We start from the raw sequence: 18,183 nt of genomic DNA, 5'->3' as shown, positions 1-18,183 counted from the left end.
CACACACACTATGGAGCCCAATATATCAAAATGTAGTGCCAGTGTACTACCTCATATTGCCACAGATCCAGATGATTCCTTCCCACAGCTGCATAGCACACATTATTCTCAATAGAAATGATTATTTGTTTAATTTTCATTTGTAATAAATTATAGCATTAATTTCCAATGGCCATATTTTCTTATATGATGGAGCTTCCACCAGGGATCCCTTTTTGTCACGTAAGAAATTGCTGGGTAGAATTCTGGTTGGGAGACTGCTTGACCTCCACTTGAATGCTGCCAGGCCTGAATTTAGGTATAGGCAACATGAGCAATTGCCTAGGGTACCAATTTAGAAGACACCAAATATCCAGGCCAAAGAGAAGCCAGCTTCTGCTTGCTATAGTGCCATGTGCCAGCACAGCTTCAAAATTGCATCCATTGCCATAGCACTGCCTATGGACACCACATTCTTAAATCCAGCCCTGAATGCTGCTATAGATTGTGAAAACACTGTAGAATAGAAGAAGCTGTATGTTTCTGCTAATTTAATTAGAAAGATATAGTATTATGGATGACCACTAGATGGCATCATTCTGGTAAACTTACACGATGCATTTGTACTGTGTCAATGTGAAAAAGTGGTACATGGTCTATGTGAGAAGGTTTCCTTTAAGAAGAACAGGGAACAAGCTCCATTAGAGGGAGTGATTTACCCAGGGATCAAGATGGATTAGGATTTGGGGAAGAACCCAGTTAGAGACTGGGTTTCAGTCTAGGGAAAGACCTGAGGCGTGGGTGTTTCTCCTCAAGGTGAAACAGCCAGGGGTTCGTTTAGTGTTTTGTTTTTTTTTTTGGTTCAGTTCACTTACAAAAAAACCCCCAAAAAACATTAAATTTCCCCAATTTCCCCCCCAATCAAAATGTGCCTCCTGATGTCCTTGTGACTACCCTCTTGCTATGAGACAAGCCTTGGGGGTCCATGCTGGGCCCAGTCAGAGCCTCCCTGGACCCTTCTGACCTATCAAAACCATTTGGGCCCTGGGCCTACCCAGCTGGGCTTAGCCAGGCCCCTCCAACCCTTTCCTGCCCCTTCCAAAACTCACTGGTACACTTTCTGTGGGATCTGATGGTGGCGGCGGTAAATGCTATTGGAAAGGGCAGGCGCGATGCCCACGCATTCCTGCCCTGTCTCATTCCCTCTTGAAATGGTGCTGTTGGCCCTCCTGAGTGTCGCAAAAGTGATGTCACTCTGGGGCCGCTCTCAGGTGTGTTTGGCATCATGTTGTACAACCTCAGCAATTTTTGGAGGGGCAGAAGTGGGGGTTGGAGGGGCCTGGTTAAGCCCCAACTGGGTCCTGCTAAACCTAGCTGGGTAGGTCCGGACTGAGGGATTCTGATGACAGGAGGAGTGTCGGAGGAGTCCGGGGAGGCTCCAGCTGAGCCTAGTCAGGTCCCTGAGGCTTGCTTGGGCGGGAGAAGTAGGAGACATTCCTCCCGCCCTCCCCCCCCCCCAAAAAATGAAAAATCCCAAAATGTTCTGGTATTTTATGATAGGCCATTTTTTACTTCATTCGTCCTGTTTTATGCATTTATGTAATACGAATGCACATCCTTGATAAATTCCCATATGCAACCTAACACCAGACTCCCTACCCCATGTCTTTTACCTGAATTCCAACCCTTTTTCTATCACTGATCACGTGCCTCACAAATCTGCTTCACTTTTTTGAAGGAGCTAACAAACGTGGATAAAGGTGAACCAGTTGATGTAGTGTATTTGGATTTTCAGAAGGCGTTTGACAAAATTCCTCATGAGAGGCTTCTAGGAAAAGTAAAAAGTCATGGGATAGGTGGCGATGTCCTTTTGTGGATTACAAACTGGCTGAAAGACAGGAAACAGAGTAGGATTAAATGGACAATTTTCTCAGTGGAAGGGAGTGGACAGTGGAGTGCCTCAGGGATCTGTATTGGGACCCGTACTTTTCAATATATTTATAAATGATCTGGAAAGAAATACGATGAGTGGGGTAATGCAGGTAATGCAGATGATACAAAATTGTTCAGAGTAGTTAAATCACAAGCAGATTGTGATAAATTGCAGGAAGACCTTCTGAGACTGGAAAATTGGACATCCAAATGGCAGATGAAATTTAATGTGGATAAGTGCAAGGTGATGCTTATAGGGAAAAATAGCCCTTCCTATAGTTAAATATTAGGGGCTACCACCCAAGAAAGAGATCTAGGCCACACATTGAAATCATCAGTTCAGTGTGCTGCGGCAGTCAAAAAATCAAACAGAAATTTGGGAATTATTAGAAAGGGAATGGTGAATAAAACTGAAAATGTCATAATGCCTCTGTATTGCTCCATGGTGAGACCACACCGTGAATACTGTGTACAATTCTGGTTGCCGCATCTCAAAAAAGATATAATTGGGATGGAGAAGGTACAGAGAAGGGCTACCAAAATGATAAGGGGAATGGAACAGCTCCCCTATGAGGAAAGACTAAAGAGGTTAGGACTTTTCAGCTTGGAGAAGAGACGGCTGAGGGGGGATATGATAGAGGTGTTTAAAATCATGAGAGGTCTAGAACGGGTAGATGTGAATCAGTTATTTACACTTTCAGATAATAGAAAGACTAGGGGGGCACTCCATGAAGTTAGCATGTGGCACATTTAAAACTAATCGGAGAAAGTTCGCTTTCACTCAGGGCCAGATTTTCCAACCTATGCACGGGCATACATTTGTGTGTGCAACCCGGCGCGCACAAATCTACGCCCAATTTTATAACATGCGCGCGCAGCCCCACACATGTAATAAAATCCGGAGTCGGCTCACGCAAGGGGGTGCACACTTGTGCACCTTGCACGTGCCGAGCCCTAGGGGAGCCCCGATGGTTTTCCCAGTTCCCTCCGAGGCCACTCCAAAATCAGAGGGAACGGGGAAAGCCATTGGGGCTCCCCTAGGGCTCGGCGCGTGCAATCCCCCCATACCTTTATTATTTAAATTTCACCTGCCTCTGGCACTTGGCCAGCGCGCGATCCCCCAGCCTAGCAGGCCTTCAGAGGCCTCTGGCCACACCCCCGCCATGCCCATGCCCCGCCTCTTTTTTGAGCCCCGGGACATACATGCGTCCCAGGGCTTGCGCGTGTCGCCGAGCCTATGCAAAATAGGCTCGGCACGCCTAACCCCCCTGCGCACGTAAATCCAGCCGGATTTATGCAGGGCTTTTAAAATCTTCCCTTCAATGCACAATTAAACTCTGGAATTTGTTGCCAGAGGATGTGTTTAGTGAAGTTAGTGTAGCTGTGTTTAAAAAAGGATTGGATAAGTTCTTGGAAGAGAAGTCCATTACCTGCTATTAATTAAGTTGATTTAGAAAATAGCCACTGCTATTATTAGCAACAGTAACATGGAATAGACTTAGTTTTTGGGTACTTGCCAGGTTCTTATGGCCTGAATTCGCCACTGCTGGAAACAGGATGCTGGGCTTGATGGACGCTTGGTCTGACCCAGTATGGTATGTTCTTATGTACTACCTTCTACATCTGTCTCCAAGGTGCCCAAAATCTGTTAAAATTGCTGATCTTTATCACGGCTGCTGGTAAGTCATTTCAGGCTTTGTCCTTTTAAATTTTGATTTTTTAATAACCAATAATTAATCCCTCATTAAAGATTCTTTTCATATCATATTACCAAGTTTTGGAATAATCCCCACTGCCATAGAAATTTCGGAAGCTGTTGTTCAAAAATTACAGCCTCCCTTTGCTCACTGGAGATTGGGTTTTAACCATGGTCCCTCCATCTAGGTTACCTCCAGCCTTCTTGGAAGCCCAGTGATGACCCCCTTCGATTTGAACTTCTCACTCTACACTCTACAGAAAATGCTACACTCTGGTAACTTATTTTGAAGCTCAAAGACTCCTAGACATTTGTATTTCAGATTTATTTGCCTTTTCCTCATGCACTCCAAAATGGAGTACAATAAAATGATAAAACACATACAAATGCATATACGGTATACATAATTCCAGCCCGCTAATCCCAGTCACAACCACCCAAAGTAAACTTCAATGAAATTATAAGCACATACAAGTATAAATGTAATGCATTGTATTCTATCTTATTTTATTAGTCTCAATTTGCCTTTACCTTTTCATTATTTCTTTATTGTAAAAATGTTCTATTATTGTTTGTATATTATCACTATTTGATTTTATCATTTTTACTGTTTTCTATTCTATCATTTTTGTTGTAATTTTATTAAAATGTATGTTAAATATTTTCTGATATTCTCATACCTTACAATATCCTTAAATGGTTATGTCTATAGACACCACAGAAGAATTTGTTGTGCCATTGACACAGACTATTCAGTCGAAGCATGACCATGTCGCGTCTATGAATATATCACAGTTGTAAGAATTGTGGATTCACAAATTTTGGTGTAGTACATTTTATATGTTTGCATGTATGGTTAATATTAAATAAGGGAGCCCCCACTGTTTTCCAAGTTCCTTGGTTAACTATTTTTACTTTATTATTATTATTATTTTTATTATTATTATATATTTTGGATAGATGTATAATTATACTCATTCTTAATATTTTTTTATTTTATATATATTGATATATATATACTGCATATATTTGTGTTGTTTGTGTACCACTGTTATTTTTTTCCTTTGTACAAGAATAGCACCTGTGCCCTTACATCTTTCACCCTTGCTTTCAGTGCCATGTATTCCCGCTCGATCTGCTCAGTGTCATACCTAGTGGAATCTGTGCCTTCATTGAAGAGCAGACTGGAGTAGTTGTCAGGGGCCTGATGAATCTGGCAACCTTTCCGCTATGTCTTGTCTTCTGGCTCATAATAAATTGCACCTCTTGGGACAGTAACTCTGATTGGCAAATGGATCCATTTGTCCTGTGCAGAAAGAAGTTATTAACATCAATAATCTTCCTTTTCTCAAGGTGTCACCAAATTGATCATTTTTTGCCCATACCATGACAGAAATGAACCTTACTAGTAACCCAGGGTATGCTGAATATTATCTCAATCTCTCAAATTTAATGCTAATACCATTCTAAATATTTGCAAAGTTCCAGAGAGATCCTTCTTCTGGAATTCATAATAAGGCCTGCAGCCACGCGCATGTTATAAAATCCAGGGTCGGCGCGCACAAGGGGATGCACAATTGTGCAACTTGCGTGCGCCGAGCCGCACAGCCTTCCTCTGTTCCCTCCAAGACCGCTCCCAAATCGGAGCAGCCTCGGAGGGAATTTTCCTTTCGCCCCCCCCCCCTACTTTCCCCTCCCTTCCCCTACCTAGCCCGCCCCCCAGCCCTACCTAAACCCCCCTTACCTTTGTTCTATAAGTTGTGCCTGCCTCCGGGCAGGCGTAGATTGCGCGTGCCAGCCAATGGCCGGCCCGTGATCCCGGGCACAGTGGCAAATGGACGCTGTGCCTGGAGGCTCTGGTCCCCAGACCGCCCCGCCCCCGGACTTCCTCGTCCATGCCCCGCCCCTTCCCACCCCTTTTTCAAAGCCCCAGGACATACGCGCGTCCTGGGGCTTGCGCCTATGAAAAATAGGCTCGGCGCGCGCAGGAGCAGGTTTTCGGGGTTACGTGCGTAACTCTTTGAAAATCTGCCCCATATTGAATAGTTTGGGGGGTGTAGGGATTTTAATTTGCTTTATTAGATTTGATTATTATGATTGTTTATATTTTGCTTGTAAGCCACTTTGAATCTGTTGGGAAAGGCAGACTATCAAACTGGAATAAATAAAAAATATAAAGATGCACTTGGAAGTTCTTTTTAATCAGACCCATGGCATCCAATATGATTGGGACTGTTTTTATATCTTTCTTCCACATTTTCTTGGTCTCTTATGGTATCTTTTGGTACTTGAGGATAGGGGGCATATCTTGTATCACACCTTCCAGAGCCACTTTGAATGTAGATATTGCCAGGCCCAGATCCTAGGGGGTGCAATGGGTCCCACTATACCACCAGGTATGCCCATGGGGAGGGCTAAGATAGGTCAGGGGGAAGGGGTAGTGAGATGCCACTGCCGGGGGCGGAAGAGAGTTCGAAGCTGAGTTAGATAGGGGGCGGGGCATTTGTTACTTGACAATGAGTTTTTTATTTTGGGTTTTGGACATGAGAGGTACCTCAACAGGCAGAGAGGGGGGGTGGGGGTGGAAAGGCATCTCACAAGATCCCCGGGGGTTTATACACATTGGTGGGGAGTTATGGGGCCTCTGTGGCCCTATAAGAGATTGCCTGGGAGGATATGGATGCACATTAGTTCCCCTACACCCCCCCTGTCTTTTTTCTGACCTCGCAGCCCTTTTTTTTTTTTTTATCACTGCCTTCTAAATCTGTCTCAAGGGGGCACAAAATCTGTTAAAATTGCTAACCTTTTCCATCTCTGCTGGTAAGCCATTTCAGGCTTTGTCGTCTTAAATTTTGATTGTTTTCATGACCAATACTTAATCCCTCACTTAGGATTCTTTTCATGTCATATTACCAAGTTTTGTAATAATCCCCACTGCCATCAGAATTTCTGAGGCTGTTGTCCAAAAAATAAAGCCTCCCCATGCTCTCTGAAATGTGGATTTTAACCATGGTCCTTCCATTGCGATTTTTACGGCAAGCCGCATTATTTTATTACCATAAAAGTTATTAGTAATGAGCTGCTTTGCATGCATTGGCAAAACATTTGCATTCAAAGCAAATCATTACATACTTGCATTAATTGGGTTAAAATAACATGTGGTATTTAAAATACTTCATTAGGCATTTACCATGTGATAAATGTCTTACATAGTTTAGTAAATGATGCCCACGTTTGTAACAGAGAGATGGAGGGAGAAATGACTTGCCTAAGGTCACAAGGAGGGTCAGAAGGATATGAAACCTGGCTTCCTGCCTGCTGCTCTAACCACCAGGCTACTCCTCCTCTCCAAATTGCACACCTCCACTCAAAATCCTGTTGCTTCCCCTTGTGCATTGGTAGACTTTCACTCATCCTTTCTACTCGTCAAAACAATTGTCCAAGCTTAAGGATGGAGACTGATTTTGTCCATTCAGTTTCATACTTTAGCAATGTTTGAATCTGTTGATATTCTTAGGTTTGCTTGTAAGGCTTATTTTGGCAACATTTCATTGGTGGTGTTTTAATGGTAGTGATGTTCTGTCCCAGATCCTGGTAGAATTGATTTGGGCTCTGTCTAAATGTTTTATTTTGATGTTTCTCATTTCTGTTCTTTTCATATCTTCCCAGCTTGTGCTTCTGCTGTTATTTTCAACTTGTTATTGGAGTATATGAATTTAAGATCTTTTTCTGTTAGTGCAGCATATTTCAGCTTGAGGTTTCAAATTGTTCTTGTTATTTTTGACAACCTCAGTCCTTTCAGGTACTTGAAAATTAATAACACTTTGGCATGCAATGATTTTATTTTTCCTCTCTATATCATCTCCAAGGAGGAGTTTTTATCTTTCTCCTTTTGTCTGACCTTGTGTCCTTGTTGGTAGGACTCTCTCAGTAATGAGTTTCACTGCACAATATTGAATATTGTTATTTCTGTGATATCAATAGATGGCCCTTTATGCAGATAATGACATTGTTGATCTTATCATATTTTCATTTTGGGTGTCAGATTTATCTTAAGTAATCTTTCCTTCTCTTGGACCCCAGCATACATATCCATTTCCACATAGACCAAGAACCCAACCACTAACTATAGCATCTCCTGATCTGCTTTTCTTCATATACTCTGCTTCCTGACCTGTCTTACATTGCTTTCATCCTCATGTGTTGCACTACTCATCCATTACCTCTTATTGCTCCAGCTGCTCTGACACAACTATTATGGAGCTCCTTGACTGTTTTGATGCCTTTCTTTTGACGCTCCTTGGCTGTTCTTGCTCATTTCTACTGGTGCACCTTGGCTGCTCCTGCACCTCACGTGGCACTTCTTTCCTAATCTCTACTTTCAGCTTCTACTTCTCTTTCTTCATCAGTCCTTTATTGTTCTAAAATATTATTTACAAACTTCTTTTCCATAATTATTTTTATCAAAGGTGTGACAACCCTTTGGGATCATCACGATAAGGCCCTAGGCTTGAACCCTGTGAGCTAGGATAGGAAAGATAGTGGAGGGAGGGGTCTCCATTTCTGAGCAGCTCCTCCTCTGAGGTTGCTGGAATGCCCAGCCCCCTGCTGCTTATAAAAGCAGTCTGCAGTGGTTCTAGGTGTGGCATTTTGGTTAAGAGTTAGAGAGAGTAGGATTGTCTTTTCTGAGGTGGTCTCCTGCTCGGGTTCTGGGTCAATACCCTAGTGGGAAGGAGATCAGTGCCTGTCTTGATGCTCGTTCTGTTTTTGATTTATATTTTTGGATGTTTTTTTTTCTTTTTGGGTTTTCTTCCTTCCGAGTCCTGGTACTCCTGTCTGGAAGAATTTGGGGTCACTGCCAGCTAAGGTAGATCAGGAGATAGGGAAGATTCCAAATGGTGACCACTGCAGGAGGATTCCAGATTTTCTGCCTTTGTGTGAAGATTTTTTCTGAGCTCTCAGAATGACGTTTTTGGCTATTCGTCCTGCCTGAAGAGGGAATATCTGTAGAGAGCTGCTGTGTTCCCTGCTACTGGACTTTTCCTATGAAAAATCCTATTGAGACAACTGAAGAAGAGAATTGTAAGTAATACCTAGATTTCTATTCTGAGGATACCCAACAGATTCTTCACCCTGGAAAAGAGACACTTAAGGGAGAGTGCACAGAGACTGTAATTCTTTTTGCAATTAGTAAATTTGGAAAGGATTTTCTGTCACAGCTAAGGACCGGGAACCTTGCTTGTCTCAGCCATAGAGGGTGAGAGTTTCCCTGCCTAACACTGAGAGACTCTTGCAAAAATAAATTGGAGAAATATAAATTTGACCCATCCCTCGAACCTGATAAAGACTTGTTACCCCCCTCCCCCAGGACAACAAGCTGAGAGTCACGCCAGCCATCTTGTGCCCTGGAGGATTATTCCTCCCCCCCATTGGAAAAAGAACCCTGTCCTGAGGCCTTTAGACTGTATTGGAGTGGGAGAAAGTTAAAGGATTGGCCCTAGGACCCTCGTGTGCCCCTGCTTTCCTGGCCCATAAACTGGAGACGGAGTAAAAAAGATAATTTTTGTCAGTGGATTTTAGTAACTTTTCCTTGGATATTATTTGTCTTTCTTCCAGTTTTGGCATACTTTCTTTGTAAACCCTCTTGATTTAAATATAGGATTTGTAGCATAAAAATAGCAGTACATTATCTCCTTTTTCTCTTCCAACATCAATAAGCTTCCTTTTTCCTCAGTGTGGACCTATAATTGTGGTGGCAGAATCTACTGAAGGTATTACCCCCAAAGCAGGAGCAGGCTGGATGCAGGCGAGGCTGGAGGACGTTAAGAGGAGCAGGAACAGGGTGTCTTCTGCCTGTGATGGCCACCTTCCTCTTGGTTGAGCCTTCAGTTGCTGGTGGCTAGCAGGACTTGGACAGTAGTTACAGGAAACACTTGGAGACAAGAACAAACACAAACTTGGGAACATGAAGGCACCCAGAGGAGCAGGGCCGAACTGCTGTAGGAACTCAGGATACAGAAAAGTGCCCACTGAAGTAATGCTGGACCACTGCAGGAACAGGATACTAAAAACAAATGAATATTAGATAGGAATACAGAAATCAAGAACAAACTAACACAAAATAGGAATACAGAATATGCAGGCTTGAGAGTAGGACAAACAAAAGGCCACAAACTAGGGCTAAAAAGGGCCAGAGTCTAAAAGCATGAGAATTAAGACTAGGACCAAGACTGGGACCAAGCTCTGGCAAGGTATAGACTATGAGGCCAGAATATAACTGAGTTCAAACAGGAACAAGATGGCTGCAGCAGGACATTCAGGCCTTAGAGCTGTGAGGACTAACCAGTGTCTAGACAGAAGGCCATAGAGCTGGGAGGACTAGATAGACAGTCCAAGAGGCCCACCAAAGCCCTCAGTTGGCAGCGGGTAAGAAATGTCAAGCAGATCCTCACAGTAGTGCTCTGCTTTAGCTGTTTGGTGTTTTCCTTTCCTAATTAATTGGGGACTCATGATGGTGCACTGTCTACTGCTAGAAATGACTCCTTCAACTTTTATTCATCTGGGAAATAATGTCTTCCTTCTCCTCTGAAATACTCTTTAGCTGGCTCTTCATCATAGACATTTTGGTATCCTAGTGATAAACTTTTCATTTCTCTATATGCTTCTCAGTCTAGCTACCTTGTTCTGTAGCTACTTTATCCATTCCCTAACGGAATTTACTGATTGATACCTCTTGAAATGAGTGCTATCCATAGACTGATTGTCATTGGCTGGAATGGACATCCAACAGGCCCAGCAAATTGTGATCACATCCTTGGTAGAACCATGCTGTATAGGACAATCAGCTTCAGTAAGTACCCCACAGGAACAGGCAGAGGAAGAGTTACAGTGGTGGTGGGTTTGGAGAGTCTGCATTAAGCAGTCATTACAGGTGTATATTAAGTGCCAATATTTAGATTTCCTTCATTTGGTTTTGCAATTAGCAGGTGTGTGTTTTTTTGCCATTGCAACCCTGTTTGAATCACTTAACTCGTCAGTCAGCAGTTGAAGAACTACAGCACCCCAAGGCCCCAAATGTTCACAAAAAGGGTAATCCTCATTAAACTCCTTTTTTCCCCCTATTATATGCAAAGGTGTATAATTATATATTACTTTAATCACACATTTTTAGATTGAGTGCACCCTGAAGAGCAAAAAAATGTATTATTATTATTATTATTATAGTCCAACATGTCCAATAGCTTTTTTAAAATGTATGTAAAAGCACTGAACACACTGCCCTCCTAATGGTAAACCCCAAATACTTTAATCTGAAAACTATTATATTCAGAGCCTTCAGTCACCTGCGATTCTGTGGCCGCAGGAAAGGTCACAAATCTGGGCTTTCCTGTGGAATTCCCCAGTCCCCGTGGAATTTCCAGGGAAGATTGTGGCCGTATAGCAGAAGCAGTGGTAGGAGCACATCGAGTCTTCCTCTGTCTCTCCCTATAGCCCTTCCCTCTCCACCTCAATTTTGTTTTATTAAAAAAGGAGCACAGTAGCTGTGCAGCTCTTCGGGCTGTGTTCTCTCTTTTTCTGCTTCCAGGTTCTTAGTGTTGCATTTGAACTGCACAGCAATACAATGCCCTGCAGTTCAATACATGACTCTGGTAGCAAAGAAGGAGAACACAACCTGAAGTGCTGCATGGCTGCTGTACTCCTCTTCCTCCTTCCAGGAAGCTCAGATGAAGATGGGGTGGGGATGATCAGAGAAGGGAAAGAGATAGGACTGATGTGCTGCCTCAGATGCAGATCTGAATTTACACGTTGGTAATGTAGGGAAGCATTGACCTAGGGCACCAAGTTTTGAAGGTGCCAGATAAACAGGAATTTGCTTGCTGTAGGGCCCATGTGCCAGTACAGCTTCCAAGAGTCATTCCTGCGACATCCTGCCTATTAGTGTCAAAATCTTAAATCTGGCCCTGCCCAATGCTGATGCTACATGTCAAGAGAAAGCACTATTCTGGGCACTGGACAGATGTGGAGAAAGGCCTGAGGGATTGAACTGTTGAATTTTGAGGTAGAGGGGATGGGAAGTGTGAGAAAGTGAGGGGCTCTAGGGATTATGGGGACAGGGATAGTTTGTGAAGGGTGTGTGGGGGGATTGGAGAAGTGGTGTGAGTGAGGGCAGTGAGAAAAGAGTGAGGGAATCTCAGGGGTTTTGGGGAAAAAGAGAGTGGCTGAGTGGATCTTAGGGTTTGCTGAGAGATGGAAAGCGAATGAGGCAAGAGTGAGTGGGTAAAATCTCAGGGATTTCAGGGAGAGGGAGCATGAGTGAGGGGTGTCAGGGAGCATTGGAGGAAGGGCATGAGTAAGGGGACTAAAGAGGAAGCAGGAGAGTGAGTGAAGGGATCAGAGAGGAAGGAAGAGAGGGATTGGAGAGGACGTTAGTGAGGGGATTGGAAGGGAGCAGGAAATTTAGTGAATAAGTGGCTTGGAAGTTATTTGGGTTATGAGTGAGGGGATCAGATGTGCTGTGGGGTGTAAGAGGTGAGCTGAGGGGCTGTACTGTATGAAGGAGGAGGAGATTTGAGGGGTGTGTTTGGAAAGTGAGCAAGGGACTGGAAGGGAAACAGTGAGGGGCGGATTTTAAGAGCCCTGCTCGCGTAAATCCGCCCGGATTTACGCGAGCAGGGCCCTGCGCGCCGGTGCACCTATTTTACATAGGCCTACCGGCGCGCGCAGAGCCCCGGGACTCACGTAAGTCCCGGGGTTTTCCGAGAGGGGTGTGTCGGGGGCGTGTCGGGGGCGGGCCCGATCTGCGTGGCGTTTTCGGGGCGGGACGTAGCGTTTCGGGGCGGGTCCGGGGGCGTGGTTACGGCCTGGGGCGGTCCGGGGGCGTGGCCGCGCCCTCTGGACCCGCCCCCAGGTCGCGTCCCGGCGCGCTAGCGGCCCGCTGGCTCGCGGGGATTTATGTCTCCCTCCGGGAGGCGTAAATCCCCCGACAAAGGTAAGGGGGGGTTTAGACAGGGCCGGGGGGGGGGGGGGGCTAGGTAGGGGAAGGGAGGGGAAGGTGAGGGGAGGGCAAAAGAAAGTTCCCTCCGAGGCCGCTCCGATTTTGGAGCGGCCTCGGAGGGAACGGAGGTAGGCTGCGCGGCTCAGTGCGAGCCGGCGATACGGAATCGGTAGCCTTGCGCGCGCCGATCCAGGATTTTAGCGGCTACGCGCATATCTACTAAAATCCAGCGTACTTTTGTTTGCGCCTGATGCGCCAACAAAAGTACGCCAAATCGCGCTGTTTGAAAATCTACCCGTATATGAGTAAGGGGACTGAATGAGAGAGAGGATTGATATCAGGGGCAGTGATGTGAGTGTATTATGCCTTCCTTCCCTGACCCTAGATTCCTCTTGGCTGATCCCTCACGTCCTCTCATTCCCTTTTCCTCTCCTCCCTACTTCCCTCATCCTGTCTTCCCTTTGTTTATATTCTTCTCTATCCCTTATCCCTCTACCTTTCCTGCCTGAGATCCCTTTTCCCCCCCTCTATCTATCTCCATTCCCTTCCCCTTTGGCTGTACCACCAATCATTAGTGATGTGCAAAGCCTGAACTTCAGGCTTTGTTTTCGACCCGCCACAGGAAATATCGTATTTCCCGCGGTTCTGATCTTTAAAATTCGGGGGGACCCGAATTTCGGGTTAGTGCGAACTAACCTGAAAACAAATTTTTCACGAAATTTCGGGAAAAATTAGTTCGGGATTCGTTGTTCCCAAAACAGGATGAATTAGGCAATTTTGTTGAATTAGGCAATTTTGTTGAAATTGCCTAATTTGTCCTGAACGAATGCACATTCCTACCAACCACTAACATCCCTTTTCCTCTAATAAAGAACCAATGAAATGGACACAGAAAGATCAGAAAAAGACTTTATTTTTACAGTGTAAAAACCCCCAATGCATGCACAGCCTAATATGCAAACATATGCAAATTTATCATGTCAATGCTGTAAATATTTTACAAATTTGCCACAGCATCTTGAAAAATCTGCCACAGGAAAACTGGGGTTCTTATTGTATTCAATTCATTTTATTATAAAAAAAAAATTCATATTCAACCAGAGATCTAAAAAAATAATGGGGAGGAAAGTGCTGCGAATAAATTCACCCTTGGTCCATAATTACAGTTAGCAACTGTTGTAAGCATCTGGGAAGAGAGAACAATTTCACATTTGAGAGGTTTAAAAAAGTAGCTCATTGAATATGTACAAAGTCTAAATCGCTCACCCAACACGTGCAACTCTTCAATTGCCCTTTGAAATAAAACAATCCCAAGAGGCAGAATATGCGGGACTGAACTGTAACAGTTCAACAGTTACCAGGAAGACGTTTTGCCCGCTGTTTGAGCATAATCTTTAAGAGTTAGAGTAAATATTTGAAGCTCAAGAGCTCTTAAGAGTTTAAGCGGACCCTTTCCTGGGTTCTCCCCATCAGTAAGGCTGAGGGTGTTAAATAGATTAAAAAGACTATGACAGGTCACTAAAATACTCCTGGATTTCCTCTCACACTGTCAAACCTTCTTCTGCACTTTTCTCGGAGTGCCGTCGGGAACTTTACTTGAATGGATTTAATTTTGTTTCGCTTTCAAGGAATGAAATGCAATCAAGTTCAAATGAAGGATGAAGTCATTTACCTGTAGCAAGACCAGTTCTTGCAGATGTTGTAATAATAGGAAGACCAAATTAACCAAAATGTGTTTCTCCGCAGGAAAAAACATCATTTTCTCTTGTTAAATAAAATCTAGCTGTAAAAAAATTTATACCACTTAATTGGCTCAGATTTGGAGGGGTTGCTTCTAATCACAGATATTGTAATCCCAATCACATTTTTACCTCCGCAATAAAATGAATTCCACAGACAGAGGATTGCTTTGATAAAAACGTTCTCTTAAAACACATCTTTTAACAATGCCAATGGGTTCTCTCCTTTCTGAAAGCATGAAGGGAGTTCTGCATATGATAAACTGTGATCTCAGCTCTTATTGTTTGAAAACGTTCAAATATCAAAACACTAATCAATTTTTAGTTTGTAAGAAGGATTTGAGTTGTGATCCACACCCCAGTGAATCTGCAGCAGGGTGAGGAATTCATGGACAGCAGCACACCTTGTCGCAGTTAATTCCATCTCAATCCAACCCGAAGCCCATGCAAAAATAAATAAATAAATGTGAGAAAGGTTATCTTTGAATAAAATAGGCTTGGGAGTAGGAGGAAGGGGGGAGGGAGAGAAAGTCATTTCAATTTAATCTCATTTAAAAAGACATAAAACTAATAAATGTGTATGGACTGGGTTGCAGGAGACGTGGAACAGAGTCGATAGTGGTTCAAATCCCACTGAAAAGCCCTGACAACAAAGGCCATGCTCTGATTTATCCCGCAGAGCTAAAGCACATTGTGAGGAGGCGTCAATCACCTATTATGCCACAACTGAACAAATGCAAAATCTTGACTGGAACAAATGCTTCCAACAGGTCCAGGACATAGGGCTACATATCCTTCTTTGTTCACTGGCTAGCAGTTGGCATGTATTTGTGTTCTGCTCAGCCCGACCACCCAGGACGATCTGGGGAAGGCTGATCTTGGTGCAGGGGAAAGAAGATAGCCCAGTGTCACCCAGGCACGCTTGAGAGGTGCCTCCAAGCAGCCTGTGTCTGGGATTCTTTTCGACATGGAGGCTATCCAGTGCCCAAGGCATATGCAGGAAGCCGGCCAAATGGTGTCTCTGAATCCCTGTTCCTCTGCCTTCACAAATCTGCCAGATAGAAATCTTTCTTTTAATTGCCATTGTTGGTATATTTACATTTTCTTTGCCAAGTGTACTGCTGTTTCCTCTCTCCACCCCACCCCCACTGACTCCCAAAGCTTGTCTCAGCAACACAGGGGGCTAGGCAGGATAAGTATATAATCTATGGACAATAGGTATCTCAGAATTTCTTTGCCAGTTTATTGGGATGTTAAATTTGTGAAACCCATATTTAACGTTCCCATAAAAAGCAGGATGCTAAAAAGAAATAAAGCGGAGCTATAAATTTAAACGTGCAAAAGTGTTTTCAAACATGATAAACTTGACTTTAAATGGGAATATCCTTCCTAGCAAAAAAAACCCATTGTTTTACCTCGTTGTTACTTTTGCTGAATATTGATTTAATATTTGTTTCATTCTACAAGGTTTCACTTGTAAAAGGAAGGCCAGCAATGCTGTCAGTGTTAGTATGCTGACACCTCTTTTCTCTTATTCTCCCCAGCAGTCTCTCCTGCTCTCCCTTCCCTAGGTATTATGTTTCAGCAGTTCAGAGAACTCTGCTCAGCCTGAGCAATGGGTTTCACCTCTGAGGTGCATCCCCAGTGATGCCCATTAGCTGCAGGAGGCTACCACAGTAGCAGCAGCCATTTTCCCCTCCCTGAACACATGACTTTCATGATACACTCAGGCTTGGCTGGTCCCTAACAGATGGGGGCGCCAAACTAAGATTCCCTGCATGACGATGCTATGGTCTAAGCCACAGGTGGCAAATTCCAGTCCTCGAGGGCCACAAACAAATCAGGTTTTCAGGATATCCACAATGAATATACATGAGATAGATCTGCATGCTCTGCCTCCAATGTATGCAAAACTGTCTCATGCATATTCATTGTGGTTATCCTGAAAACCTGGCCTGTTTGTGGCCCTCGAGGACTGGAGTTTGCCACCCCTGGTCTAAGCCAGGCATGAGCAAACCTTTTGAGCCTCACCCCCCTTCCATTCATGAAATTAGTTGGGGCCCCCTCGATGGGTTATTATATATATGTATAAGTGCACGCCCACACACACACACACACACACATATATATATACATATACATGCACACACATGCATATACATACAAACATGAAGGATATTCACCAGGCAGCCACTCTGCCAACCAATGGCTCAAAGCCCCCATTTTGTTTTCCTTCAAGTTGCTGAAAGAGTAAGTTCACACATACAGATACACACACGTATACACACACATATATTTATTATTTATTTAAATGATTTATATACCGGAGGTTCCTGTATAGTATACATATCACCCCGGTTTACAAAGAACAGTAACTATCGCTAAAAAATATAGCGGTTTACATAGAACATAGAACATAATAAATATACACACAGGCAAAGTGGCAGACACTCCTCACCTAGACTGGCACCCAAACAGACACAGAGACCCAACACATAGACAGACAATTACCCAATACCCAGACAGACACCCTAAACCCAGATACAGACATTCCTCAGAGAGACAGAAACCCATCACCCAGACAGTCCCTGAGACATAGACACATCACACCTTAGACAGAATACCATAAAAGGACTCACTCCCCCCCCCCCCCCAAACATAAGACAGATACACCACAGACAGACAAAGAGACAGGCATAGACACACCACACCCAGACAGAGAAAGTCACAGGCAGACTACATCACACACATAGATATAGTCCACAATACAGATAAAGCACACCAGACAGACTCACATACCCCATACCATAACCAGACATACAGGTCACACACCACAATGACAAGGGCTAGAAGATTTTTCAAAAATGTTTTAGATGCTGAATAAAACTCCATCCCACCCTGTTCAACTTTTGTTTTTGCATTTTTATTGTTTTCATTAATTGTTCCTATTTTTTTCTCTTTTTTTGTATTTTTCTGTTTGCTCATCTTTTTTTTTATTTTCTCAAGTTTTGATTTACTTATTGTACTGTTTTACACTTTTTGCCTTTGTTTGCCTCCCTTCCCACCTCCTCCTTCTCTCCCATCCAACTTCTTATTCTCTCTGGCTTCTTTGCCTATGCCCATCCCCTACCTCACTATTTCTTTTCCCCCAAGCAGGCAACAACTGTGATCTCTCTTCCTGGGTAGGGACCTGACAGCAATAGGTAGGAACTCCCAGACTGAGGCCTGAGGGTGGTGGAACACCTCAATGGCTCCTCCCATGTCCAGTACTGACACAGAATAAGTGGCTCCCCCTCTCCCGCTGGGCTCGCCACAGCAGAAGCAGCTTCACTCCCTGGCCCATTGAAAAAGGAATATGGCTAAGCATGCTCAAGATGATGTCAGAACATTCTGGCAATCTTCTCCCAGATGAGCTTGCAGTGACTCCATGGTACCAAGACTCGACAGTATAGCCAATTTTTCTTCCTTGATTGAGCTCCCCCTTCAGGAATGTTCATATTCCCCCTGGGGGGGGCCTGCCCCCCAGTTTGCTCGTCCCTGGTCTAAGCCAGGGCTGCCAACAGATATTTATGGACCCAGTAACATTAGTTTTGTGGGTCACATCCAGTCTCAGGATCTTTCATTCTTTCTCTCCTCACCTTCACTCTAATCCTTCTACCTCTTCCCCTCCCCTCCCCTGCCCCCAATCCCAGGTCCTCTCCCTGCGCCTTCCCCTGCTCCAGTCTCTGGTCTTTTCCCTCAGATTGGGGCAGGAGAGTGGTGCTACTTCTTCATAACTGAGTCCGTTTTCTCTGTAGTGAAGTTCCAGTCTGGTGATGTAAACTGTGCTGAACTCATATATC

Source organism: Rhinatrema bivittatum, chromosome 4 (assembly GCF_901001135.1).
Source record: "Rhinatrema bivittatum chromosome 4, aRhiBiv1.1, whole genome shotgun sequence".
Classification (NCBI taxonomy): domain Eukaryota; kingdom Metazoa; phylum Chordata; class Amphibia; order Gymnophiona; family Rhinatrematidae; genus Rhinatrema; species Rhinatrema bivittatum.
Note: the sequence above shows the minus strand (reverse complement) of the source record.